The 27,950-nt window shown below is 38.1% G+C and overlaps 1 long non-coding RNA gene across 1 annotated transcript in view; it reads left to right on the top strand.

The window, feature by feature from the left end:
* Window positions 1-473: 473 nt before the first annotated feature.
* Window positions 474-27,950, top strand: part of LOC103098865 (uncharacterized) — a 60,662-nt gene continuing 33,185 nt past the window's right edge. Inside the window, exon 1 of the long non-coding RNA XR_469252.3 lies at window positions 474-756. This is a non-coding gene — a long non-coding RNA (uncharacterized LOC103098865). The remainder of the gene's footprint in view (window positions 757-27,950) is intronic.

Below are 27,950 nucleotides of genomic sequence, written 5' to 3' on the forward strand. Positions count from 1 at the left end.
GCATTGATATTAATTTCAGTTGCATGGAGGGAGCAGGCAGTGGAAAGAATACTGGAACCCGACATCACCGCTGCCATTTAGTAACTGTGTGACTTTGGTGAGTCGCTTCCTCCCTTTGGGCTCGAGTTTATGACCCCTTCCATTTCCCTGAACCCTTTGGGGAGCATTAATACTGAGGTCCAGAATGCCGGTCTGAATCACCTTTTTGCCTAATCCGCAGAACATCTGTGATCTGTCTTTATCTTTTGTCACCCTTCTATCTCCTGGGCTCCAGGACTCTATAATCTTTCTTTTTCAAAGACTTTATGCTTGCCTCAGGCGTCTCTTCCCCCAGCTCCATCCTCTCCTCCTCCTCCACCGCATTTCTCCCAGTTACTCCAAAAACCCGGTTAGCGGAATCTAGATCCTCCGATTCCCTAGAAAGGTTCTCGGGCAGCCCGACTGGGCATGCTCAGTAGCCCCGCAGGTTTGGGCTGCAAGTCTGAAGCTCTACCTGCTCCCAGTGGCCGGGTTAGAGAGCGAGGGAGGCAGGGAGGGGGCAGCTTGCGTCAGAGGTGACCGCGAAGCATCCCCGGTGCAGCCTCGTAGGTGTGCCCTCGGCCGCTGTGCGGCTGGATAAACCTCCTCTGGCGTGTGCGGGTCGGACTCCATGAAGCCGGCCGGAGGGCTCGGGAGCCAGCCGGTCTGCCCCTGCTATGGCTGGGGGAGAAGTGGCTGAGGTTGCAGGGAGCCAGCCCGCCGTGGCTGCCACTGCAGGTGAGTTCCTAAGAGAGACCCACTGGCAGGTTCCAGGCGAGCAGATGGGCGAACAGACAGTCTTGGGAAGGGGTAGGGAGAAGCTGAGAGCTGAGCCCCGTTCCCTCCACCCCGAGCTCGGGGACCCGCCACTGCTGCAAGCTCTTACTGCCGGGTGGAGGAGATGGAAGGAGCTTGCTGCTCACGTCGCTCCTTCGGTTACCTGCTGCAGGCGAGGGTGAGGGAATGCCTCGGGAGCACGGATCTATCAGCTGCAAAAAGGAAACCCGGGCTCTGATTTTGGCATTTGCACAGACTGCCCCTTCGGGCTCTGGTGTTACCCATGGCGAGAGACATATGGAAGTTGGGTGCGATCTGGTTTTGCAGATTGAAGTGTATGTCTTTGCCTTGGGGATAGAGCCCTGTGAGAAACTCCGTTCCGTTATTCCAGAGCAAATCTGTAGTCACAGATCTCCTGCCTACTACCCTCTTTCTGTCTGTCATTTTGAATGGTCTACTTGGATTCTTCTGGCCGCCTGCCATCATCATTCATAAAAAAGTTGTGTTTTTGTTTTTGTTTTGTGTTTTGTTTTGTTTTGTTTTGTTTTTGCCATTCCAGAACATGAGGAGAACAAGCAGCATTCTCCTCTCTTCTTGGCTTCAGAAACTAACCAACTTTGAGACTGAAAACAGGCAGGAGAGCTTTAGTTCACAGACTCCTTAAAAGAAAAAGAAACAACTATTTGCTTCTCTCTGTTCTCCAGCCTTGACACACCTACATTATAAAGGAAGAGATCATAGATTTTATGCTAGACCTCGGGGGCTACCTAGTCAGTTAGTTCCTTCTACCATTTTAAAGTTGAAGAAACTGAATCCCACAAGTTTCAATGACAAGAAGTAACAGGCAGGATTTGAAGGAAGGATCTCTCATTTCAAAACCAGTATTTCTTTCACTATACGATGGGGATGCATTGTCTTTTAATACTTCTACTCTATTAAAAATCACAAAGCTTTCTTTTCTGTTAGTATTATTATTTATAGTATTCTGTGGTTTGTCTGTTGGGACTGTTGTTGAAAAATGATGGAACAATCATTGTGTCTGAGATTTAAGTGGCAGAGAAAATTAAAGGAATCCTAGGAGAGTTTGCAGAGAAAAATCTTAGGTGATGGGACTTCTATAATCTTCTCTAATATGGTAAATACATATATACACATATATGTTAAATTCATTTTCAAAATAGATTGTGAAATGAGAAAACTATTAGAATTCTAATAGTGGGGATTTGGAGTCCTTTGAAGTTTCCAAATTCCCACCATCAGAATGTGCTTCACTGGGTATTTTGCTGAAGAAGAGGATAAATCATTACTTAATTTACAGCTACTATTTATTTTACTTAAGATTAGTCTCCTGATAACATATTTGTTTAGATTTGTGAAAATATGTTACCAGTTTTGTTCAAATCCAGGAGGCATTTGGATTCTTTCAATCCAGGTAAGCACAAATTTTAGATGAAATCACATGGCCCTGAATGAACCTTAGTGACAAGGTACCCTTTAGCTAAATTATTTTCATTATAAATAAGCATTGTTGTTTAGGTGAAAACCAAATGTGAAGCTAGGGCATGTTTAAAGAGATCCTCCTGACTTAGCTTAGAAAAGTTTCAATATCATATATAAAAATAGTAGGTTGAAGACTGCAACAATGAGAGTTCCACATTTTGAAAGGTGGAATGAAGTCAGCCCATTGCACCACAGTTCATCCCCACCCCACAATTCTCTTTTCTTTGAATCCCAGAACCCCGTTTTCAATTGCTCTGGCCCCTGGGATATGCTTTGAGACTAAAACAGGTATCTGGTAGGCTTTGAATTTCATAGAGGTCTGAGCAAGTCCAATTCAACCCTTCAGCATCCCTTGTTTGGGAGGTCCCTGATATATCAGACCAGTTCTGATGCCAGCATGCAGGCTTGACTTCCCTCTTGATTACGCCTGAATTGATGCTAGGGGGAGTTCTAGTGATGAACTTCAGGGCTGTCTAAGTAAACTCTGTCACAGGTAGTTTCCTGGGAACCTTCTTATTGGACATGACTCAGAACTGGTTTATTCTCTGTTGGGACTTTTGCAGATCCCAACAGATCCCTTGGACTTGGCATGATTCGCACTTATAACCTTAAACAAGAATTAGAACTGAATTGGGCATCTGAGGTTCAGGGTGTTTGTTTTTTTTTTTTTTTTGGTGAAGGGATGCAGTAGAGAGAGCAGCTACATGGCACAAGTACTGGGCCCAAAGTCAGGAAAACTCATTTTCCAGGAATCTATTTCCATTTCTTTCATATCCAGAATTATTGAATTTATCATTACATCTAAACCGTCTGATACTAGGACTTTAACAGTGACAGTCTAAAGAAAGCACAAGGGCAGAGAAATATACTCTATGCTTATGAGCAAACAAGAGAAAGAGATCAATACAAGATGGAAAATGAATAATTTTGACTATTAAATTGCTTAGGTAAGCAATCTTTCCAGCTATCAAAACTTCCCTGAGGGGAAACCACACATAGTTCATTTGAGAACTTTATTTGACAGACATAAGAAAAACAAAAAGACTACCCACTCTGCCAAGTGAGGCTGAGTGTCTTTTTTTGGTGAATGTCTTCAGAATTCCCTGAATTGGGGACAAAAAGACCATATCCAGGACCACAGAGTAAACGGAGTTCTGATAGTAAAAGAAGGCCTTCAATCCAGTGGGCACATTGCTCCTAGTTATCCTATTTTTATCCTAATCTCCTGACTTCACCTTGAAGTTCTAGAATGACACCATTTGGCATTGTGAATTTGTAAGTGATGTGATTTAAATTCATTTTTTTATGACTCAGCTATCAGAAGTCACATTTTAATTAACTGTATAAACTTATCTTCATGGCTGAGACCCATAAACAAAGTTTCTGCCTGATATACATTTAAGTCAAACCACAAGAGCCTCTCATAAGAGCAGAATCTTAGAATAAGAGATTTTTGAGAAAATTCTTGTCACTCCTTCATTTTGCAGTTGAGGAAATTAGGTCCCTGAAAGATGAGGGATTGCTCAAAGGAATTCAAAAGTGGCAGAGCCAGGACCAGTATTCATTCCCTGGCTTCCTTTTGTCCTATGTCCCTTTTTTTTTTTATTAAACCCCCTCTCCCCCCACCAAAAAACCCTTACCTTCCATCTTAGGATCAATACTATATATTGGTTCCAAGGCAAAAGAGTGGTACGGGCTAGGCAATGGGGGTTAAGTGACTTGTCCAGGGTCACACAGGTAGGAAGCATCTGAGGTTAGATTTGAACCCAAGACCTTCAATCTCTAGACCTGACTCTCAATCCATTGAGTTACCCCAATGACCTTTCTAATATACCATGCTGCTTCAAATGAACTTTAATAGAAACATAAGGAAAAGAAGCCTTTGAGAAGCTCTAAAATGTTATAGTAAATATTTGTCTGTGTTGTGAAACCTATTTTAAACGTTCTTTCCTGCAAATGCTGTTAAAGGAATTATGGTTATGAAAAAAAAATCATTACTTTTAGTAAAAAAGAAAAGTAACCTATTTACTTGATGGAATTCTACTTTCTAGGTCATTAGTCATCATCAGCAACACATTTGACAAACATATTCAGTATCTGTCATATGCAAGGAACTGTTTTGGGAGTTACAGATACAAAGACAAAAAAGCAATAGTCCCTTCTCATTCTTATAGATAAGGAAACTGAGTAAGACAAATTAATACTTGCTCTTGATAACCGTTAAATTTTTTATATGGTTGGACTTGAATATTTAATTGGTGGTTGCCAGGGATTTAATTTCTAAATCTCAAAATGAATTACTAAAGTAAATGGAATTTATAGTAGTTTATTTACAATAGAGGGAAGATGTTAAGGAAGAGATAAAAAGGGAAGAAAGAGAGGGAGAGAGAGATCTGGCTTCCTTAGAGCCAGGTAGAAATTCTAAGTCCCAGCCAGAGGAAAGGAGTCTCAAGATGATGGGCCTTTCTCAGAGGTTCACATCTTCAAAAAGGCAGGAAAACTAAGTCAGTCTTTACACTCACCACAGTGACTGTCTAAAAGGAAAGCAGTCTGAGGTCTCTTGCATGAGCTCCTCTAGGGGTCCAGTTCCACAGCCAAGTGTCTTCACTCCAAGTCTGAGTGTCTGTCTTTCAATCTCTCCTCCGAGTGACTCTTCTTCATTCTTGATTGACCCTTGTGTGTCTCTGTTTCCTCTATTTAAAGACCTTTTTCTCTTGTGTCACCTCCCCTAAATTTTATATCTACCAATCACAGCAGACGCTCCTCTCCAGGACTGTCCACTCATATGTATGAAATGGGTGTCACACCTTTTGTAGTTAGTTTACACCTTTTTGTGGTTAGGTAACACCTGTTTGTAGTTAGTTAACACCTTTTTGTAGTTAAAATGTGTAGATCTACTTTAAATATTGAATTAACACTTTGGGGATTAAAATCTAAGTCTAAAAATTAACTGGGGATTACAATTTTATCTTCACTTCAAGGAAGAGCTAAGTACTGTCATTGTTACAATCAGGAGATAGCCAAATCCAATCTTCACATAACGTAACTAGTGAGTTGTCAGTACCAAGTCACTTCATCTCTTTGAAGCTCAATTTCTTCATCAATAAAATAAGGATGATAAATAAAACCTACTTCTCAGTGCTGTGAAGATCAAATGAGGTACTAATTATAATGACAATAGTATAGTCCCTGGTACATAGTAAGTGCTATATAAATATTGCTGTTGTTGAGCTGTTTTTCAGTTGTGTCCAATTCTCTGTGACCCCACTGGGGCTTTTCTTGGCTGAGATACCAGAATGGGTAGGGAACAGGCAAACAGGGATAAGTGGCTTGCCTGGGGTCACAAAGCTAGTAAGTTTCTTAGGCTGGATTTGAGTTCATAAAGATGAGTCTTCCTGACTCCAGGCCTGGCATTCTATCCACTGTGCCACCTAGCTGCCCATATAAATTGGCTACTATTATTATCTGTATCTAGTCCCATCTGTAATACTCTCTACCTCCCTCATGGAATCATTGGGAAGGACAAGTGTGAAAATTTATTTGGTAACCATGAATCTCTGAAAAGAATTTAATGTGAACTTACAAAAAATAAAACACCTCAGTATACCCAGCAGATCACTGAAGATTGTATAAAAAATGAATGTCCACTTTATATCACTTGCTTTTAAAAAGTATATAATTTTGGGGGGCAGAGCCAAAATGGTGGCTTAGTAGCAGTAAAAGCTGAAATAGCTGTGACAATCCTTCCAAACCAATCTTTTAAAAGTGCCTCAAAACAATAGGAGTTAAAAACCAACAGCAAGACAGAGGGGTCTCTCCTGCTGAACACAACTTGAAAGGTAGGCAAAGAGTTGATTTTCATAGGATAAGGGAGAACTAGAAGCAAAACTGCACACAGAGGAGTTCTGGCTAACCACACCCCCACTTACTGTGCCAGGTCTTGCAATTGGGCATAGGTCAACTTTGGGACCCCAGGACCCGGGCTACACCAACAGAAGAGCACCTCAGGTCCACCCCCTTGAAGTCCCAGGCCCTGGCATCAGCCTGTAGTGAGGCCCAGAAGTCCATATTGTTGGGCCCTTTCAAACCTGTACTGATACAGTGAAGGTGTAACCCCAGAGCAAAATAGCTCATGGTGCAGATCCCTGCAAACCAGCAGCAGAGTGGACAGAATCAGCAGTGTTCAGAATTCCTAGTCCACAGCCAAAAAAAAAGGTTGGAAAAATGAGCAACCAGCAAAAGAAATTCCTAACCCTAGAAAATTTATATGGTGACAAAGCAAAGCACAGGATCCACAGGGGATGGTGAGATATAAGCAATCACATGTAAAACTTCAAAGAAAAGTGGAAATTGGGTCTGAGGCACTGGAAGAAATAAAAGAATTCAAAAATCAAATCAGACAGGTCAATTTAAAATAGGAAAAAGAAATGCAAAAAGAAAATAACAGCTTAAAAAGCTAGTTACTAAAGCTAGCATTTCTAGTACAATATCAAATAAGACCGGTGATAATGGTCACCCTTGCTTCATTCTTATTCTTATTGGGAAGGCTTCTAACTTATTCCCATTACTGATGGTTTTAGATAAATATTACTTATTATTTTAAGGAAAGACCCTTTGGTTCCTTTGCTTTCTAGTGTTTTCAATAGGAATGGATATTGTATTTTATCATCTATTGAGATAATCATGTGATTTCTGTTAGTTTGGTTATTGATGTGGTCTATTATGCTGATGGTTTTGCTAATATTAAATCAGCCTTGCATTCCTGGTATAAATCCCACCTGGTCATAGTGAATAATCCTTGTGATATGTTGCCATAGTCTCTTTTCTAGTATTTTATTTAAGATTTTTACATCAATGATCATTAAGGAAGTTGATCTATAATTTTCTTTCTCTGTTTTTGGTCTCCCTTGGTTTAGGTATCACCACCATATTTATGTCATAAAAAGAATTTGATGGGACTCCTTCTTAGCATATTTTGCCAAATATTTTGTGTAGTGTTGTGATTAATTACTCTTTAAATGTTTGATAGATGGGTAGGATGAGCTAATGTAATAAAAATGACAATCCTACCTAAATTAGCCTACTTATTCAGTGCCATACCTATCAAACTACTGAAATATTTGATAGGATTCACTTGTGAATACATCTGCACCTGAGGATTTTTTCTTGGGGAGTTCATGGATAGTTTGCTCAATTTATTTTTCTGAGGTGAGATTATTTAACTATTTTATTTCTTCTCTTGTTAATATTCATCCATTTCACCTAGATTATCAGATTTATTGTCATATAATTGGGCAAAATAGCTCCTAATAATTGCTTTAATTTTCTCTTCATTAGAGGTAAAATCACCCTTCTCATTTTTGATACTGGTAATTTGATTTTCTTCTTTCTTTTTTTAAATCAAACTAACCAATACTCTATATTTTTTCATAGAACCAGCTCCTAGTCTTATTTTTTAGCTCAATAGTTCTTTTACTTTCAATTTTATTAATTTCTTCTTTGATTTTTAGGATTTCTAATTTAGTTTTTAATTGGAAATTTAAAAAAATTTTAGTTGCAAACCCAATTCATTGTTTTTTCCTATATTTTATTGATATATGCTTTCAGGGATATATGCCTAGATATATTCTTGTACAAGAGGGTAAAATAGAACTTGAAAGAATCTACAGATCACCTCCTGCAATAAATCCCAAAATGATGGCTGCCCAGGCATGTTATAGCCAAGTTCAAGAGCTCATAGTCCAAGGAGAAAATACTTCAAACAGCCAGAAAAAAACAAAAGTATAGTTTTCACCCATAAATTTCAAAACTGACTCATTTATTTCTGGTTCCTTTTGAATGTCCTTTTGTTCTCAGATGTACATTTTTAAAAAAGTTTCAATGACTCCTTTTTAATATCACTATTGCTAACTCCATTTTCCTCCCTTTCTCATTAAAAATGGAGAAGAAAAATAATCTTGTGACAAATAAGCAAAGCTAATCTATATAAAGGTATGTATGCCAAAAATGTATACCTCTTTTTGTACTGTGTCCATTACTTCTCTGTCAGGGGGTTGTTAGCATGTTTCATCAAAAGTCCTCCAGAGACCTGATTGGCTGTTGCCTTGATAAGAATTTTACTCTCAAAGTTGTTGGCCTTGTATAAACTATTGTCCTAATTCTTCTTAATTTCCTCTGGGTCAGTTTAGACTATAAAAGATTCTGTGAAATTGTCACTTTATCATTTCTTACAGATCTATAATGTTTCATGGCATTTATATAAACTATGTTTAGACATTTCCCATTAGATTGTAGCTCTTTGCTTTTCTTCCCTCCCACAAAAGGGAAGAAAATTCTTTTTCAGCATCAGAAAATTTGTTTTGCTATCCCTAACATTATCTTTTACCCTCCCCAACTTGCTTCTCTCTGGAATGTGATGTATTTCTATAACAAAAGTTTTTTGCATGTAGCTTACCCAACTTTGTCTGTTTCAGATAAGAATGAGGTTCATCTGATGCTTCCTTTCCCTATTCCATCTTCCATGTTTACATACTGCCCTCATGCTCTTCAATTATAAGAAATAGCAAGTTCTAACCCCTTCTTCCTCCTTCACACACTCATGTATTCCTTTTACTCACCCTTATTTTTCCCCTCTTAAAATCTTCAGATGAAACCAATCTATGTTTAGCTCTTCTGTTTTTCTTATGAATCTCTTATGATAAACTTTGAAGACATTAAGACTTTGAAAGGATATTTGTTTTTTCTCCCCCTTTTAGAGTATTTGCACTATCCCATCATGCATCCCCTTCCAATTGTTCAAATAATTTTACTTTTCTAGATTTCTCCTGAATTTCTGTTTATTTTTAAACTTTTTATTAAGCTCTGGGCTTTTAATCAGAAAGGATTAAAAATTCTCTATTATATTAAAATCCATTTTTATCCCTATACTGCTATACTTAGATTTGCAGCTTTAATTTTTATTGTGGTTTTTTTTTTGCCTTTTGGAATATTCCAAGATCTCCTCTTATTTTTAGTAGAACTTTCTAGGTCTTGTCTGATTCTGTTTTCTTGATACTTTTTGTTTGCTTAACACAGGAACTCTGGATTTGGGTGTTAGAATTCCTGGTATTTTTCCTTTGGGGGTTTCTTTCAGGAGGTGATTAGGAACTTATTTCTGTCTTCACATTACCATCTGGTTGTAACAGATCCAGGCAGTTTTCATTTATGATTTCTTAAAATATACTCTACAGACTTTTTTAAAAAATCATAGTTTTTAGGGAATCTAATGATTCTCAAATTTTATTTCCTTTAACTTTTTCCAAGTCATTTTTTTAAACATTATTTTATTTGGTCATTTCCAAACATTATTCATTGGAAACAAAGATCATTTTCTTTTCCTCCCCACCCCCTTCCCACCACCTCTCCCATAGCTGACACACGATTCCACTGGGTATCACATGTGTTCTTGATTCGAACCCATTTCCATGTTGTTGGCATCTGCATTTCATTTGTTTTTTTTATATCAAATATTTTACATTTTCTTCTATTTTGCAATGATTTGATTTTGTTCCAATATGTCTTGCTAACTAATGGATACCTTAATTTCTGTGTGATAAATTCTAATTTTTAGGGAATTTACTTTTCAGGTAAAATTAAAAAAAATTCTCTCCTAACCTATTTATTTTCCTTCTAATTATTTCCTCCAGAGTTTTTAGTTCCTTTTTTATTTTTCCTTCAATTTTTCTAAGTATTCATGTAGTTTTTGTAGAAAATAATTTTTTTTTAAATTTTGATCTCTGATTATAGTTGTTATAGAAATACTCTCTCCTTCATGGGGATCTATAGATCTAGAATAATTTTTGATACTGGTCAATGTCTTCTTTGGTTTATCCCTCTCCAGATTTAGTTCAGTTTCTACCTGTACTATGCTTTGGGGTCGAGGGGTAGGCCTGGTTTGGTCTCTCTTAGGCTCCTGCACTGACCTTTGCCTCCCAGGGTTAGGTCTTCTAGGATTTTTAAAGGCCAGAGCACTAGATCTTCAAGGTCTTCTTGTCAGGCACTTGTTAGAAGTGAATATTAGCCAGGAAACTAGATGAATCAGTGAATTGAAAGTCAGGCTTAGGGATGGAGGGTCTTGGGTTCAAATCTAGCCTCAGATACTTCTTAGCTTGTGACCCTGGGCAAGTCATTTACCTTCATTGCCTAGCTCTTACCACTCTTCTACCCTGGAATCAATACTAACTATTGATTTCAGAATGGAAGATAAGGATTTAAAAAAAAAAAAGGAAGAGAGTACTAGGGATGTTGGAGCTCTTAAATTCTGGAGCTGTCCCTGACTGAGTACTGCCACCCTGGATTGGTTATTTCTACTCAGTGGGGCTTCCAAGGTCCCTATCATGGGTTTTCCACAATCCTAGAGAATTCTTACCAGCCTAGGACTTTCTCAGGGGAGCCTTCAACTCTGCTGCCTCCAGACACAGAACTCTGCAGGCTCTGGTTCACTTTTGGTCACACTGGGACGTTTACTATATTTGCTCGAGTTGGAACTGACTAGCTTTGCTATTTGCTATTTCCTATTTCCTATTGGCTTCCGCTTTTAAAGATCCATTTTTTCATTGGTATGGGTACTTCCTACATCAACACAGATCACTCTCCCTCTCTGACTTGGCAGTCTATCTTCCTTAATCACTTTAGCTAAAACAGTCCTCATCTTGGGGCCATTTTGGAGGTATATCTCTCTCCCATGAACTGTCCTTCATGTGCCTCCAATTTGGCATAGCCCGTCAGAGCTTATTATTTAATATGGCGCAGCCATCAAGAAACCAAGGGACCTTCTCCTTTCCATGATGAGGCATCAGAGAAGGATTTTAATGGAGACATATAATCATGAAGGTCGATAGAAGTGTAATTAATTATCATGGTTAAGCAAAGGCAAATATTATCTCTATGAGCATATTTTCACTTTATTCTTGGGCTGATTTGTGCTGACCTGACTGCCTTGTAGACACAGCTAGCCATTTACCTAAAAAACTGAGCAAATGTGTCGATCCTTTCGGAGGTAAAAATAAGAATGATTCTTAATTAAATATTGATGACTTATAATTTAACTTTAATTTAGAATCTTACTTCTAAAATCCTATTCCTTGATTGTAGCAAAATGCCATTTCTTCCTTACTTAGTAATTTTCTTTTTTTTTAATTACCCTTACCTTCTGTCTTAGAATTTATACTAAGAAAATCTCATGTCTCCAAGCCAGGCTCTTTATCCATCGAACCATCTAGCTGCCCCCACTTGGGAATTTTCTATAGAATAACTGGTGATATATACAGAGGAGTTGGGAAGAAGTGAGCAGGGGTGACCTGGGCACTTCCTGAAATGGTAGTTCTTGGAAGGAACTCACCCATCAGAGAAGGATGTATCTTTATGGTAACAAGGCCATTAGCATGGAGGTGGACAGGTCCGGAGGATCTGGAGTGGAGCTCAGAGACAAGCACTTATACATTTATGGAATTGTATTGGCTAAAGAAATTATAGTTTCAGAGAAGTGATTCATTTGCATTTGTATCTTTTAGACCCAGCATAACATATGGCACATAATAGGTGCTAACTAAATGCTGGCCAGCTGATTATTCCACAACTAGCCTTTGACTGCTATTTACTGGTTTTACTTTGTAACATGGGGAATTATGAAAGAAGATATGGTTGGCCAGCATTGTGATTGCTATTTATCTGTTCTTTCAAGATGGACGCATTCTAGTTTTGTTCATTGATTTCTTTTCATCATCGAAGCTGTCGTTATCACCTACGAAGGACATGAATACTTTATTCCTGGTGAGAGAGAGAGAGAGACAGAGAAAGACAGAGAGAGACAGAGACAGACAGAGAGAGACAAAGAGAGAGAACCACAAAGCAGAGGCTTTGCTATGAACCAGATAGTTGTATGACTTAATCTTCCCATTTTCTATTTTCATTCTTTTTTCTTAACTCTCTCTTGTTCCTTCTTCTATAAAAAACAAAAGCTTGTTTCTTTTGATTAAATCCACCTACTTATGTTGTATTTTTTTTTTCTTTTGAGAAGCTTAGGGTGCTTCCTGAGCATTATTTCATTTATTTTTAGTACTCTATCCTGCTGAGGAGCAAACATTTGGGCTCCCCAAAACTGTTAAAACATAACAAATTATGATATACTGTCATAAAGGAAAAAACTTGTCCCCTCTCTGATTTATCTTGTGGATGAATATGTCTTCCAGGAAGGTTGAAGAGCTCAGATAGAATAGACAGATACTTCCTATAAAACCAAAAAAGGACAAGGAGTGAAGGAAAAAAATATCCACATACTCCATCTAAAATAGCTGCATAATGAAGGATTATAAATAGGAAGGAATTTCGTATCCAGTATATTTAAACATGCTCCTGATCTGATTCATGGAACATATATGTATAGTGGAATCAGAGAATGTTCATCTCTTAATTTAAGACTTGAAATTTCCTTCTAAACAGGAACAGACTTAATTAAATAGATCATGTCACGTTTCCAATCTAGGGGAAGAAATGGAGATAGTTATTATTTTTGAAGAGGGTACCAAAATCATAGATACATTTTATGATAATTTATATGCAAAAATATTGCCTCTTCTAAGAAGGAGACCTATAATGAATATGAGGTTCTTGTTTGTAAGCAAATAAGATCTACTAAGATCTTAATTGAATTAAGTCAGTTAGCAAATCATCATTTTGATGGAGGTTATCAAAATCTTTGGAACCTGGCATTTTCTAACAGGGAAATTTCTTGACCTCCTCAGGTTGCATGGTAGCCATGCTACTAATCAGGAAACAAACAAACAAACACAATGGATGTGCTCATGTGAACCTGAATCCAGATCATTGTAGGTGTAATGTCAACTTTCTATTCACTATGTCAATCTGCCTCAATAGATAAAATTTACTAGGAATAAATATCAAGTGTTAGACTCAAGTAAAAATAAATCAGTAAGCATAATATGGGATAGGCAGGACATCACCACATTTCATGTGTAAAATATCTGCTGGTTTAATAAACCATAAATTAAAAAATGGGTCAGTAACCTGACATGGGAACCACCAAACCCAAATGATGTATTAAACTTCATTAAGAAAAGTATAATGGGAGTGGCTGGATGGCCCAGTGGATTGAGAGCCAGGCCTAGAGATGGGAGGTCCTGGGTTCAAATCTGGCCTCAGACACTTCCCAGCTGTGTGACCCTGGGCAAGGCACTTGACCCCCATTGCCTAGCCCTTACCACTCTTCTGCCTTGGAGCCAATATACAGTATTGATCCCAAAATGGAAGGTAAGAGTTAAAAAAAAAAGGAAAGAAAAGTATAATGTATAACAAGTGTGATATTCCATAGTACTCTGCCATAGTCAGACTACATCTAGAAGATTGTACAAATATGGGCCACATTTTAAAGACATTCATAATTGTAGCATATTCAGAGGAGGACAAAGATGATGAAAGGACTTGAAGATTGTGCCATAGGAGGTTCCACTGAATAAACTGGAAAGAAAACACTAAAGAAAGCAATGGTAATGGATTTCAAGTACTTAAATGGTCCTTCTTAGACAGAAGAGCAGTGAGCAGAAGCTGCAGAGATACAGATTTAGGTTTAATATAAGTAAGAACTTCTCAATCATTAGAATTATTCAGGAATGGAATAGACTTCCTCAGGAAGTAATTGGTTTCACTTTCCTAAGAGCTTTGGAGGTAAATGCTAAATTACTTCTTGTTGGCCATGTCACAAAAGCAGTTAGGCTGGCTTAACTTTCAACTCTGAGATCACTTGATTCTATAAATGCTGGTATTTATTGGTATGGTCATCATCTGATTCTTCCGTTTTATATCACTTTGATTTTAATATTCCATATCACTAGTGAAAAGATCATCACATTTATTTTTTGTTTATGGCAGCTGAGCTGCTTTCTTTTTTTAAGATTTACTCTTTTATTACTATGAACTTGTCTCATTAACAAATATGAACATTTATTTCCACATTCAAAGAACAGGGTAAAAGTACCACATATGAAATTGTGAATCTCTATTACTTAGAGCTTTTAAAACACATGTATTTCAAGTTTCACATGGTAGTTCCAACAGTGCTTTGCTTTTCTGAGTCCCATTCTACATTTTCCTTTTGCTCTCTTATTGTGTTTTTTTTTTTAAACATTATTTTATTTGGTCATTTCCAAGCATTATTCATTGGAGACAAAGATCATTTTCTGCCCCCTATACCATAGCCGACGCATGATTCCACTGGGTATCACAAGTGTTCTTGATTCGAACCCATTTCCATGTTGTTGGTATTTGCGTTTCTTATTGTATTTTTAAATGAGTCTTCAGTATTCTTTTTATTTTTTGGTATGATTATCATCAACCCCACTTCTTTTCCAAACCTTCCTATTCAATAAGAAATCAATAAACTTTAAAAAATATTAAATTAATTAATTGATTCTGCCAACACTTGAATTCATTATAGATGATATAATTGTCAAATTTGCAAATAACATCAAGTGGTGAGGGACAGAAAATAAACACAGTGGATGACATGACAATCAGGATTTTAAAAGTCTGCTTTGCTATATCATTGAGCTGAACTAAATTAGATGACATTAAATGGAAATAAGCATAAACTCTTGTCCCTGAATTTTAAAAAATCCTCACCGATGCAAGCTGGAAGAAGCATGATTAACTAGTGAGCTGTCTGAAAAAGTTTGGGAGGTTTTGTTGGAATACAGGCTCATTATGGGTCAACAATGTGATTCGGCATCCAAAAATGTTAGTATGTCATCTTGGGCTTCATTGAGAAGCATAACTTCAAAGAACAAGGAAGTGATCATGCCACTGAACTCTACATTGACCAAATCACATCTGGAATATTCAAATTGGGACATCACGTATTAAGAAAGACTTGAATAAGGAAAAAGCATTTAGAAGAATGCAATCAAGATGGTGAAGGGTTTTAAGGCTTTATAATATAAGGATCAATGAAAGGAACTAGAGGTATTTAGCTTGTAAAAGGGAAAGTTCAAAGGAGACATGACCAATGTCTTCAAGTATTTGAAGGCTACTAGTATGTGTGTCATCTCTAAAGAGAGATGATAAATGAACCCATTGGGTTGATGAGTCAAAGGAAATTTTATAAGAAGGGGGCAATAGAGATGTCCTGGTAGAGCCTTTTAAATTTCATCAAGGTAACTCAGGCAGTTCTTAAGATATAACTGTTGCTTACTGTTTAACTGCAAGTTATTTTTCTCAAAAGGTACTCAAGAATTTTTTCATTAGAGTGAAGGAATATTGGGGTAACTAAGTAGCTTACTTGATAGAGTGTCAGACATTGAGGTAAGAAGGTCTGGATTCAAATCTGACCTCAGACACTTCCTAGTTGGATGATTCTGGGTAAGTCACTTAATTCTGATTGCCTAACCTAGCCCTTGCCATTCTTCTCTCTTAGAACTGATAGTAAGACAGAAGGTAAGGTTTTTAAAAAAAGAAAGATAGGGCTATTTATATAGTTATATATAGTGATGCTTAAAAATACTTCCACTTAGCATTATACCTATAATGTCGTCAACATGGAACCTCCTGTTATTCAGTATAGATGACAATGTCTATATCTTTTCATTTATTTCAACTCTACTTACATTAAGAGATCTAAAATATTATACTGAAATGGAAGAAATGCCCTTAAAGGAAGCATTACTTCAAGGTCTCTTCCAACCAGTAATCCGTGGGAGTCAGCTTGAACCAACTAGCAAGAGCCAACTATTATATTTTTTTCTGACTATTTATATGTTGCAAACCCACTGAGGCCACTGGACATTCTATAGCCACAAATGAAAGTTGAGTACCAAAAGTGCAGGACCAGAAGTGCCGGTCCTTCTTAAACCCTCATACATCCCAAACCTTAAAGCTCCATATGAATTCTAGTTATATTATTTTTATTTTATTTTATTTTTACAGGCATCAATAGTCAATGAAAAAAAAAGAATGCCAGCCATACCACTGCTGGGTTTGTATCCCCAAAAAAATTATAAGGAAAAAGATTTGTACAAAAATATTCATAGCTGTGCTCTTTGTGGTAGAAAAAATTTGGAAAATGAGGGGTTGTCGATTGGGGAATGGCTGAACAAGTTGTGGTATCTGATGGTGATGGAATACTATTGTGCTCAAAGGAATAATGAACTGGAGGAATTCCATGTGAAATGGAACGACCTCCAGGAATTGATGCAGAGTGAAAGGAGCAGAACCAGGAGAACCTTGCACACAAAGACTGATACATAATGGCACAATTGAATGTAACTAACTTTTCTACTAGCAGCAGTGCAATCCTCCAGGACAATCCAGAGAAATTTAGGAGAAAGAACACTATCCACATCCAGAGAAAGAACTGTGGAAACAGAAATGCATTAGAAAAATATATGATTGACCATGTAGTGCAATAGGGACATGATTCAGATTTTGATGTTTAAGAATTGTTCTACTACAAATATGAATAACATGGAAATAGGTTTTGAAAAATGATACACGTATAACCCAGTAGAATTGCCTGCTGGCTTTGGAAGAGGGGAAGGAAAGAGGGGTTAGGGTCATGAATCATGTAACCATGGGGAAATATTCTAAATTTTAAAAGGAAGAAAATGTCAGTACCTTCCCTTTGTTGATTATATCCAATTTATCCTCTGTATATCTTGTTTGAACCTAATGGTTTCCACAAGGTTTCCCCACTGAACAGTAACAAGGATAATTGACAGGGAACTTTCCAAGTCCTGGAAGAAGGTGGGGAGGAGCAGCATGTTAGAGGCAATCGTAGGGGTGGAATTTTGGAGTTGTATGTTGGTTGGGAGGCGGGGGGTGTCCAGGGGTCAATGGGGAAATGTGTGAAGGGGAATTAGAAATGAGGCTGGAGGAAGTAGGATACGTGGAGGAGGGTTGGAAGGCTATATAGGAGTCTGGTATGACAAATGAGAAGGTGATTCATATCCTGGAGGCAGAGCCCCACAAGCTGGTACTTCTGTTTTCAACATCAATTACAGACTCTGATAACCTTCTCCTAACATGTAGGAATTTGTAGATGACATCTGTTACAATGGGAAATAAGACTTAGGACATAAGAGTGGTTGACAGGGAATGGGATTAGAATTTTCCCTGGAGCTGGTGGAATAGAATCCCAGAGAAAGAGTTAAACAACTAACACAATCTCTCTGGACCTGGATTTAGGAGGAGGCAGATGTATTTTCCTGGAGCAACTTGAGAAACCATCATTCAAATTAAAAGCCTGGGGATATTTTTTTTTCCACAAAAGAAGGCAGTCTTCATTCTTCTGCTGGACAGATAGAAGAAGCTGACCAACCTGAGAACAGACCGCCTTTGGGTATTTCCCTTGGGATTTTTGGATTTTGCCCACCAAAAGACTCCATTGTAAGATTATTAATCCCAAAAAACTTTGCCTTTAATGTAGTTAGAAATAAGATAGATTTAGTCAGATAGTTTATAATTTAGAGGGTAAAATAATTAAGATCTCTCCTTTACCCTCCTTCCTTTTTTACCTTCCCTTTCCTTGTTTAATAATATCAAAATATTTATATGTTCCCGCTATGTTTCTTCCCTAAAACCCCTTCAATCCTATTATAATATTTCACATCCCAGTAATGCAGTTGGGAGGGGAGGGGTGGGGACAGCGAGAAAGAGAAGGTGGCTAACGGACAAGGGCAGGATGACTAGGAGGAGGAATCTGGACTTCTGGTAGATCTCCACCCTCTCTCTCCCATTGAAACTGCATCCATGAGGGTTGGCTTATGTGCCAGAGGGAGGTGGATGTACAGGTAGTATTAGTGGGTGAGTGGCCTCAATTCTGGAGATTTTCAATGGTGGTGGTTCTGCTGCCTTGTCTTCCTTAGAAAAAATAATAATTTAGTGTTTAACCTCCCCAGAGGGTGGTTTATTAGATTATGATGTCTGCTGGGACTCTTTTTGTTAATTATGACTTCATAACTTTGAGATAACTGTAACTGTTCTACTGAGGGCACTTGAGAGGTTGACTAGAGATGATGGTTGTTGCAAGTGATGAGGAGTAAAATGAGGCATCTGCTGTTTTCCTTGTTAATAGAGGGACAGATGTCTTCCAGTACTAGAGGCAACTAGGTGGCTCAGTGGATAGAAAGTCAGATTATCGATAGGAAATCCTGGGTTCAAATTTTACCCCAGACACTTCTAGCTGCATGATCCTGGACAAGTCACTTCACCTAAATTGCCTAACCCTTAACACTCTTTTGCCTTAGGACCAATGGTATCTATTCTAAGACATGTTAAGTTAAATTTAGGGGTTGAAACTGAATAGAATAATTATTGGTTGTCAATAAAATCCTAAATGAAACTCTCAAGTCAGAATGGAATTTTTATGGTGATTTAATTACAACAGGAGGAAGAAATTATTAGAGGGGGAAAGAGAGGGAGAGAAGGAAAGGAGTTTAACTCAAAACCGCTCTGGCTCAGGCTGAGCCAAAGCGGGAGTTTAAGGCCTTGGAGAGCCAAGGCAGAAATCACTCACATGACTGATCTGAAAGAAAACTGTCTGCGGGGCTCCTCCAAGCTCGAGCTCCAAGATATGGTGTCTTGCCTTCTCCACAGGAAGTCACAAGAACTCCAGAGACTGTTCTCTACCTCACTTCCTGCTTCTCACATGTGCCAATGGTGTCTCAAGCTTGACTTAGGACAGCCCAGGGGAGCAGTTAGTTGTTTCTGATTTGTCATTAGCTAATGTGATAGAGGCTGGCACTAGAGAAAAAGTGCCAGACTGAAGAGTATATGAAATTGATCACCTTGATAGGGGAGGTGCCCCAGGAGTGAATTTCTGGAGGAGAGAAGACTGGCTGGGAAAGCAGTGGGGGTCTCTCGGGCTTGGGACTTTGAAGAGAGAAAGTGGATAAAAACTTTCTCCTGAGGGTTACCCATTTTCCTGCTGGTGACTGGAAATCTTTCCCCCTAACACTTTCCAGTTGAAGGGACTTTCTGAAGAGAAACCTGTGCAGACTTTACCTCAGCTCCTGTTGCCCAGGGGTAAGTCAACCTGACTTTCTCTCAGGGGGCTCAGGCTGCCAAGGCCTGAGTTTCCCCAATATTCTAGGAGGGAGGAAAAGGGTTTAGATAGAGATAGGGATCCCCTTTTCCCATTTTCCTGTTCCCATTCTTCCCTGACCATTATTCCTTTTGTATTACTTGATTGAGTTAACATTAAAAGTTATCTGTTCCCCAAGCTGAGTGTGAGTGAATGGAATCAAGGGGAGACCCTTCGGTCTCAAGTAGTGGAGGGGGGACAAGAGGGACAAGAGCGAATTGGGGGGAGCAGCTTTAGCTAACAACCCATTACATCTGCTATTCTCCCTTGAACCCCACTTTGTTGGAAGGGGGGGTTCTCCTATCTTTCCCTTTCCCTCTCTCCATACCGAAAGCCCAGACCTCCCTTTTTGAGGGTACATTCCCTTTTCTTTTCTTTTTTTAATTTTTTAAAAAACATTAGCACATGCCCATGTAGTGTGGGCGTGCATATTCCCGAGTGCTAGACCAAGCAAGATGGAAGAAATTTAAAATTCACAGACAGAAGGTAAGAGTTTTTTTTTTGTCTTTTAGCACATCAACAAGTATATCTTAAACAAACTGTTCCCACCATCCCATCCATTGGTTTTGAAGTTCATTTCTGTATTTTGTATTCTGTATTTTGTTTTCTTGATTTGAACCCATTGCTTTGTTGATAGTATTTGCATTAGAGTGTTCATTTAGAGTCTATCCTCTGTCATGTCCCCTCAACCTCTGTATTCAGGCAGTTGCTTTTTCTTGGTGTTTCCACTCCCATAGTTTATCCTTTGCTTATGAATGGTGTTTTTTTCTCCTGGATCCCTGCAAGTTGTTCAGGGACATTACACCGCCACTAATGGAGAAGTCCATTACGTTCGATTATACCACAGTGTATTAGTCTCTGTGTACAATGTTCTCCTGGTTCTGCTCCTCTCGCTCTGCATCACTTCCTGGAGGTTGTTCCAGTCTCCATGGAACTTCTCCACTTTATTATTCCTTTTAGCACAATAGTACTCCATCACCAACATATACCACAGTTTGTTCAGCCATTCCCCAATTGATGGGCATCCCCTCGTTTTCCAGTTTTGGGCCACCACAAAGAGCGCAGCTATGAATATTTTTGTACAAGTCTTTGTGTCCATTATCTCTTTGGGGTACAAGCCCAGCAGTGCTATGGCTGGGTCAGTTCCAAATTGCCCTCCAGAATGGTTGGATCAATTCACAACTCCACCAGCAATGAATTAATGTCCCTACTTTGCCACATCCCCTCCAGCATTCATTACTTTCCATAGCTGTCATGTTAGCCAATCTGCTAGGTGTGAGGTGATACCTCAGAGTTGTTTTGATTTGCATCTCTCTGATTATAAGAGATGTAGAGCACTTCTTCATGTGCTTGTTAATAGTTTTGATTTCTTTATCTGAGAACTGCCTATCCATTTCCCTTGCCCATTTATCAATTGGAGAATGGCTTGATTTTTTGTACAATTGATTTAGCTCATTATAAATATGAGTAATTAAACCTTTGTCAGAGGTTTCTATGAAGATTTTTTCCCAATTTGTTGTTTCCCTTCTGATTTTAGTTATATTGGTTTTGTTTGTACAAAAGCTTTTTAGTTTGATGTAGTCAAAATTATTTATTTTACATTTTGTGATTCTTTCTATATCTTGCTTGGTTTTAAAGCCTTTCCCCTCCCAAAGGTCTGACATGTATACTATTCTGTGTTTACCCAATTTACTTATGGTTTCCTTCTTTATGTTTAAGTCACTCACCCATTTTGAATTTATCTTGGTGTAGGGTGTGAGGTGTTGATCTATTCCTAGTCTCTCCCACACTGTCTTCCAATTTTCCCAGCAGTTTTTATCGAATAGTGGATTTTTGTCCCAAAAGCTGGGATCTTTGGGTTTATCGTATACTGTCTTGCTGAGGTCGCTTTCCCCCAGTCTATTCCACTGATCTTCCTTTCTGTTTCTTAGCCAGTACCAAATTGTTTTGATGACTGCTGCTTTGTAATATAGTTTTAGGTCAGGGACTGCAAGGCCCCCATCGTATGTGTTTTTTTTCATTATTTCCCTGGATATCCTTGATCTTTTGTTCTTCCAAATGAACTTTATTATGGTTTTTTCTAAATCAGTGAAGAAGTATTTTGGTAGTTCAATGGGTATGGCACTAAATAGATAAATAAGTTTGGGTAGGATGGTCATTTTTATTATATTGGCTCGTCCTATCCATGAGCAGTTAATGTTTTTCCATTTGTTCAAGTCTAGTTTTAGTTGTGTGGCGAGTGTTTTGTAGTTGTGTTCATATAGTTCCTGTGTTTGTCTTGGGAGATAGATTCCTAGGTATTTTATTTTGTCTAAGGTGATTTTGAATGGGATTTCTCTTTCTAGTTCTTGCTGCTGAGCTGTGTTGGAGATATATAGAAAAGCTGATGATTTATGTGGGTTTATTTTGTATCCTGCAACTTTGCTAAAGTTGTTGATTATTTCAATTAGCTTTTTGGTTGAATCTCTAGGATTCTTTAAGTAGACCATCATGTCATCCGCAAAGAGTGGTAACTTGGTCTCCTCCTTGCCTATTTTGATGCCTTCAATTTCTTTTTCTTCTCTAATTGCTACTGCTAGTGTTTCTAGTACAATGTCAAATAGTAGAGGTGATAATGGGCACCCTTGTTTCACTCCTGATCTTATTGGGAATGCATCTAGTTTATCCCCATTGCAGATGATATTAGCTGTTGGTTTTAGATATATACTGTTTATTATTTTTAGGAATGACCCTTCTATTCCTATGCTTTCTAGTGTTTTTAATAGGAATGGGTGTTGTATTTTATCAAAGGCTTTTTCTGCATCTATTGAGATAATCATGTGGTTCTTGCTAGTTTGCTTGTTGATGTGGTCAATTATGTGGATGGTTTTCCTAATGTTGAACCAGCCCTGCATCCCTGGTATGAATCCTACTTGATCATGGTGAATGATCCTTCTGATCACTTGCTGGAGTCTTTTTGCTAGTATCCTATTTAAGATTTTTGCATCTATATTCATTAGGGAGATTGGCCTATAGTTTTCTTCCTCTGTTTTTGACCTGCCTGGTTTTGGAATCAGTACCATGTTTGTGTCGTAAAAGGAGTTTGGTAGAACTCCCTCTTTGCTTATTATGTCAAATAGTTTGTATAGTATTGGGATTAACTGTTCTCTGAATGTTTGATAGAATTCACAGGTGAATCCATCAGGCCCTGGGGATTTTTTCTTAGGAAGTTCTTTGATGGCTTGATGGATTTCAATTTCTGATATGGGATTATTTAAGAATTCTATTTCCTCTTCTGTTAGTCTAGGCAGTTTGTATTTTTGTATATATTCATCCATTTCTCCTAAATTGGTGTATTTATTGCCATATAATTGGGCAAAGTAATTTCTAATGATTGCCTTAATTTCCTCCTCATTGGAGGTGCTGTCCCCCTTTTCATCTTTAATGCTGTGAATTTGCTTTTCTTCCTTCCTTTTTTTAATTAGATTGACCAGTACTTTGTCTATTTTGTTTGTTTTTCCAAAGTACCAGCTTCTTGTCTTATTTATTAAATCAATAGTTCTATCACTTTCTATTTTATTAATTTCTCCCTTAATTTTTAGGATTTCTAATGTGGTTTTCTGCTGGGGGTTTTTAATTTGATCGCTTTCGAGTTTTTTCAATTGCATTTCCAATTGATTGATCTCTGCTCTCCCTTGTTTGTTAATATAAGCTTTCAGGGATATGAATTTGCCTCTGACTACCGCTTTGGCTGCATCCCAAAAGGTTTGAAAGGATGTTTCGCCATTGTCATTTTCCTTGATGAAATTATTAATTGTTTCTATGATTTCTTCTTTAACTAAACGGTTTTGGAGTATCATATTGTTTAATTTCCAATTGGTTTTAGATTTGGTTTTCCATGTACCATTACTAATCATTATTTTTATTGCCTTGTGATCTGAGAAGGCTGCATTCATTATTTCTGCTTTTTTGCATTTGTGTGCTATGTTTCTGTGACCTAATGTATGGTCAATTTTTGTGAATGTGCCATGTGGTGCTGAGAAGAAGGTGTATTCCTTTTTATCCCTATTTATTTTTCTCCATATGTCTATTAATTCTAATTTTTCTAAGATTTCATTCACTTCTTTTACCTCTTTCTTATTTATTTTTTGATTTGATTTATCTAAATTTGATAATGGTTGGTTTAAGTCTCCCACTAGTATGGTTTTATTGTCTATTTCTTCCTTCAATTCGCCTAGTTTCTCCATTAGAAATTTGGGTGCTATATTATTTGGTGCATACATGTTGATTAATGATATTTCCTCGTTGTCTAGAGTCCCTTTTAACAAAATATAATTACCTTCCCTATCCCTTTTGATCAGGTCTATTTTTGCATTGGCTTTATCAGATATCATGATTACCACTCCTGCCTTCTTTCTATCAGTTGAGGCCCAGAAGGTCTTACTCCATCCTTTAATTCTGACCTTGTGGGTGTCAACCCGCCTCATGTGTGTTTCTTGAAGACAACATATGGTAGGGTTTTGGATTCTAATCCATTCTGCTATTCGTCTACGTTTTATGGGTGAGTTCATCCCATTCACGTTCAAAGTTATGATTGTCATTTGTGGACTCCCTGGCATTTTGATTGCCTTCCCTAATTCTAACCTTTTCTTCTTCGGCTCTACCTTTTAGTCCAGTGATTTACTTTGAATCAGTGCCCCTTGTCCCCTCCCTTGATGTTTTCCTTTTTAGTCCCTCCCTTTTTCTTCCCTCCCCCTCCCCCCTCTCTTTCCCTCCCTTTTTGTTCTCCCTCTCCCCCTCCCCCCTTGGTTTTCCCTTCTCTTTATCCTTGTTGGGTAAGATAGAATTCAAGATCCCAATGGATCTGGATGTTTTTCCCTCTCAGAGTTGATTTCCCTGAGATTGAGGTTTAAGTAAAAAAAACCCTTTCTTCCTCTCCTTCTTATAGGAGTTTTCTTCCCCTCCCCTTCCCATGTGAATCTTTGTGTGAGAACCATTATTCTATTTGGTCTTTCTTTACCCCCTATTTATACATTACATTTTCCCCACATGTTAGTATACATAGATTGATATAAATGTAGTCCTTATAGAAGAGAGTTTGAGTAAAAGAAGAAGATAACATTTTTCCCCTTTCCTTAATATTTACCTTTTCAGGTATTCCTTGCTCTTTGATTTTCGGTATCAAACTTTCCACAGAGCTCTGGTCTTTTCTTTGCAAAAAGTTGGAAGTCTTCTATTTTGTTGAATGCCCATACTTTCCCTTGGAAGTATATAGTCAGTTTTGCTGGGTAGCTGATTCTTGGTTGGAGACCCAGCTCTCTTGCCTTTCTGAAGATCATGTTCCATGCCTTACGATCATTCAGAGTAGAACTTGCAAGGTCTTGTGTGACCCTGATTGGTATTCCTTTATATCTAAATTGTCTTTTTTCTGGCTTCCTGTAGGATTTTTTCTTTTGTTTGATAGCTTTGGAATTTGGCAATTACATTCCTGGGAGTTGTCTTTTGGGGGTTTAGTGTAGAAGGTGTTCTGTGAGCTCTGTCAGTGGCTGTATTGCCCCCTTGTTCTAGAATCTCTGGGCAATTTTCTTTGATTATATCTTGTATCACCATGTCCAGTTTGGTGTTTATTTCTGGCTTTTCTGGGAGTCCAATTATTCTTAAATTTTCTCTTCTCCCTCTATTTTCCAGATCTATCACCTTGTCGGTGAGATATTTTATGTTCTCTTCTAATTTCTTGGTGTTTTGGCTTTGTTTTATTAGTTCTTGCTTTAAAGCCTGGTTTTCCTTTACAGTTTGGTCAAACTGGTTTTGTAGATGCATGAATTTCTTTTGCATTATTTCCCACTTTTCCTCCCAGAGGGCTTCCATCTTTTTGGTCATTTCTGATTCAAATTCTTCATGGGTTTGTGGAGAGTTTCTATTTCCTTTGGAAGATTTTGGAGAATTTTCTTGTATATCTTCTTCTATCTGCTCTGTATTTTGTATTTTGGCTCCATAGAATGTGTCCAAAGTTGCCCCTTTCTTCTTATTTTTTTTGGTATTTTGGGGCTTCTGTGCTTCTGTGGAGTTTGTCATCTCTGAATGTGGAGGATTAGCTTTTCTTATCTCTGTCTGGTGATCAGAGGCTTTAGTCCTGGGCAGATGTTGGTTCTATGAGCTTTCCCTGGGTTAAACTGAATATGCCTCACTGGAACTGGAATGGAAGGGTCAGACCACGAGGCCACACTCTCCCCCCGGCTTGCTTTCCGGAAGTTGCCTTCAGAATCGCTGGCAGTGAGGCTGTTTCGTCAGCCTGCGGGGGGATGGGCTGCAGCTTCCCCAAGCTCCGAGGGCAAGGACTTTCACTGAGACTTGGATAGCAGCATCCAGCCCATGAGGCCGTCTTGCCCGCCCTGAGGGTTGCTGTTGTTTCGACCAGCTCTCTGCAGCGGAAGCCCCAGGCAGTAACTTTCACCGGGACTCGGGTAGAAGGCCCTGAGGGTTGTTGTTCCGAGGACCCTGCTCTCTGAGGCCGGCCGGGCTGCGGCTTCCGGGAGCCTTGGACTCTGCTCTCCTACCCCTGAGGTCCGAGTGATCTCGGGTTCTGGCTTTTGAGGGTAGCCGTACCTTTTGAACCGGGTCCAGATCCAGGAGGAGGGTTCCCAGGGTCTGTGCTGTTGATCGTTTTGAATTTCGGCGCCTTAGGAGCTTATAGTTTGAGATCGGTTGGGAAGGGTTTTCCGGAGATCTGAACTTTAGCTTTCTCTAAGCCGCCATCTTAACCGGAAGTCCTCCATGCAGGTTTTTCCAGCTCTTTCTGAAACCATCCTGTTCAATCATTCCTTATATTACAATAATATTCTATTGCCGTCATGTACCACAACTTGTTCATCCATTCCTCAACTGACGGACATCCCCTCAATTTTCAATTGTTTGCCACCACAAAAAGAGCTGCTATAAATATTTTTGTTCAAGTAGTTCCTTTTCCCTTTTTAAAAAAATCTCTTTGGAATACAGACCTAGTAGTGATAATGCTGGATCAAAAGGTATGCACTATTTTATCGCCCTTTGGGCACAGTTCCAAATTGCCTTCTAGAATGGTTAGATCAGTTCACAATTCCACCAGCAATGCATTAGTGTCCCAATTTTGCCACATCCCCTCCAACATTTACCAATTTCGTTTAAAACTATGTTGGCCAAATATGATAGGTATGAGGTGGCACCTCAGAGTTGTTTTAGTTTGCATTTCTCTAATTAAGAATGATTTAGAACATTTTTCCTTATGATTATTGATAACTAATTTCTTCATCTGAAAACTGTTTATTCATATCTTTTGACCATTTATCATTTGGGGAATGACTTATATTTTTATAAATTTGACTTAGTTCTTTATATATTTGATAAATGAGACCTTTATCAGAGAAATTTGTCATAAAATTTTTTCCCAGTTTATTATTTCCCTTCTAATCTTAGCTGCTTTGGTTTTGTTTGTACAAAACCTTTTAAATTTAATAGTCAAAATTATTCATTTTCCATCTTGTATTGATCTCTTTCTCTTGTTTGCTCATAAATTCTTCCCTTCTCCTGACAAATAAACTATTCTATATTCCCCTTGATTTACTTATCCTTTTTATCTAATATATTTATACCCAATTTGACTGAACTAATTTTTAAATTGTTTTTATCACCTTTGAATTGTTCAGCATATATGGGGAAGAATTGACAGGGATATCCTATTTGTAAATCAAACTTTACAGTCTGTAATAAGATCCTTTCTGGAACCCGAACTTCTTCCTTTGGGTCATCTCCAAACGAATTAGACCATCCACTGTTTAATAAGCTACAAGCCATTTTGATAATCTTTGCATTTTTAGGGGTTCCTTCTGCTTTCTCTGCCAAAAGTGACAACACACTCCTGTCACATAACTCGAAAATTATCTAAAGGAATAAAACATACAGAAGCAAAAAAAAATAAATTATCCTATTAGCCAGGGTATCACACAGTGTAGTTCAAACACATTCCTCCAACAGAAATGAACCTGGCACGCTCTTGGCAGTGCTGGGCTGGATCCAGGTCTTCTAATTGTGATAGTGTATGAGCTAAGTTGTTTTTTTTTTTTAATCCCAGAACCTACATGGTTTATATGATTTGGGTTTTCTAAAGTTACTAAAGAACTGCAATTTTCTTTATTCACTTTCATTTGTTGAAGTAAACTTGTTCTTATTCAAAAGGTTTCCTGAAAAAGTCAGAATCCTGCCACCTCGTGAAGTCCTCCTTAACAATGTCTCTCATCTCTGAGAGTGAAAATTTTTGTGGCAGAGTGCTAAGGGGAAGACTTCATTATGTGGTATCCTCTTTTGGAGAAATGTTTTTTTTTTTAGTTGGGAGGAGATCTATTTTTAGGAGAGATGGGGAAGTTAGGGATAGTGATGAAAAAATGAAAAAAATCAATAAAACATACAAAATATGCAGAAGAGAGTGAAAGGAATTCTAAAAGGGTACCAAACAAATGAGACATTGTTGGTATTCTTGTGAGAAACCAAATATATTATTAAAACAAGCTATATG

The sequence above is a fragment of the Monodelphis domestica genome, chromosome 6 (genome assembly GCF_027887165.1).
Source record: "Monodelphis domestica isolate mMonDom1 chromosome 6, mMonDom1.pri, whole genome shotgun sequence".
NCBI classification, from domain to species: domain Eukaryota; kingdom Metazoa; phylum Chordata; class Mammalia; order Didelphimorphia; family Didelphidae; genus Monodelphis; species Monodelphis domestica.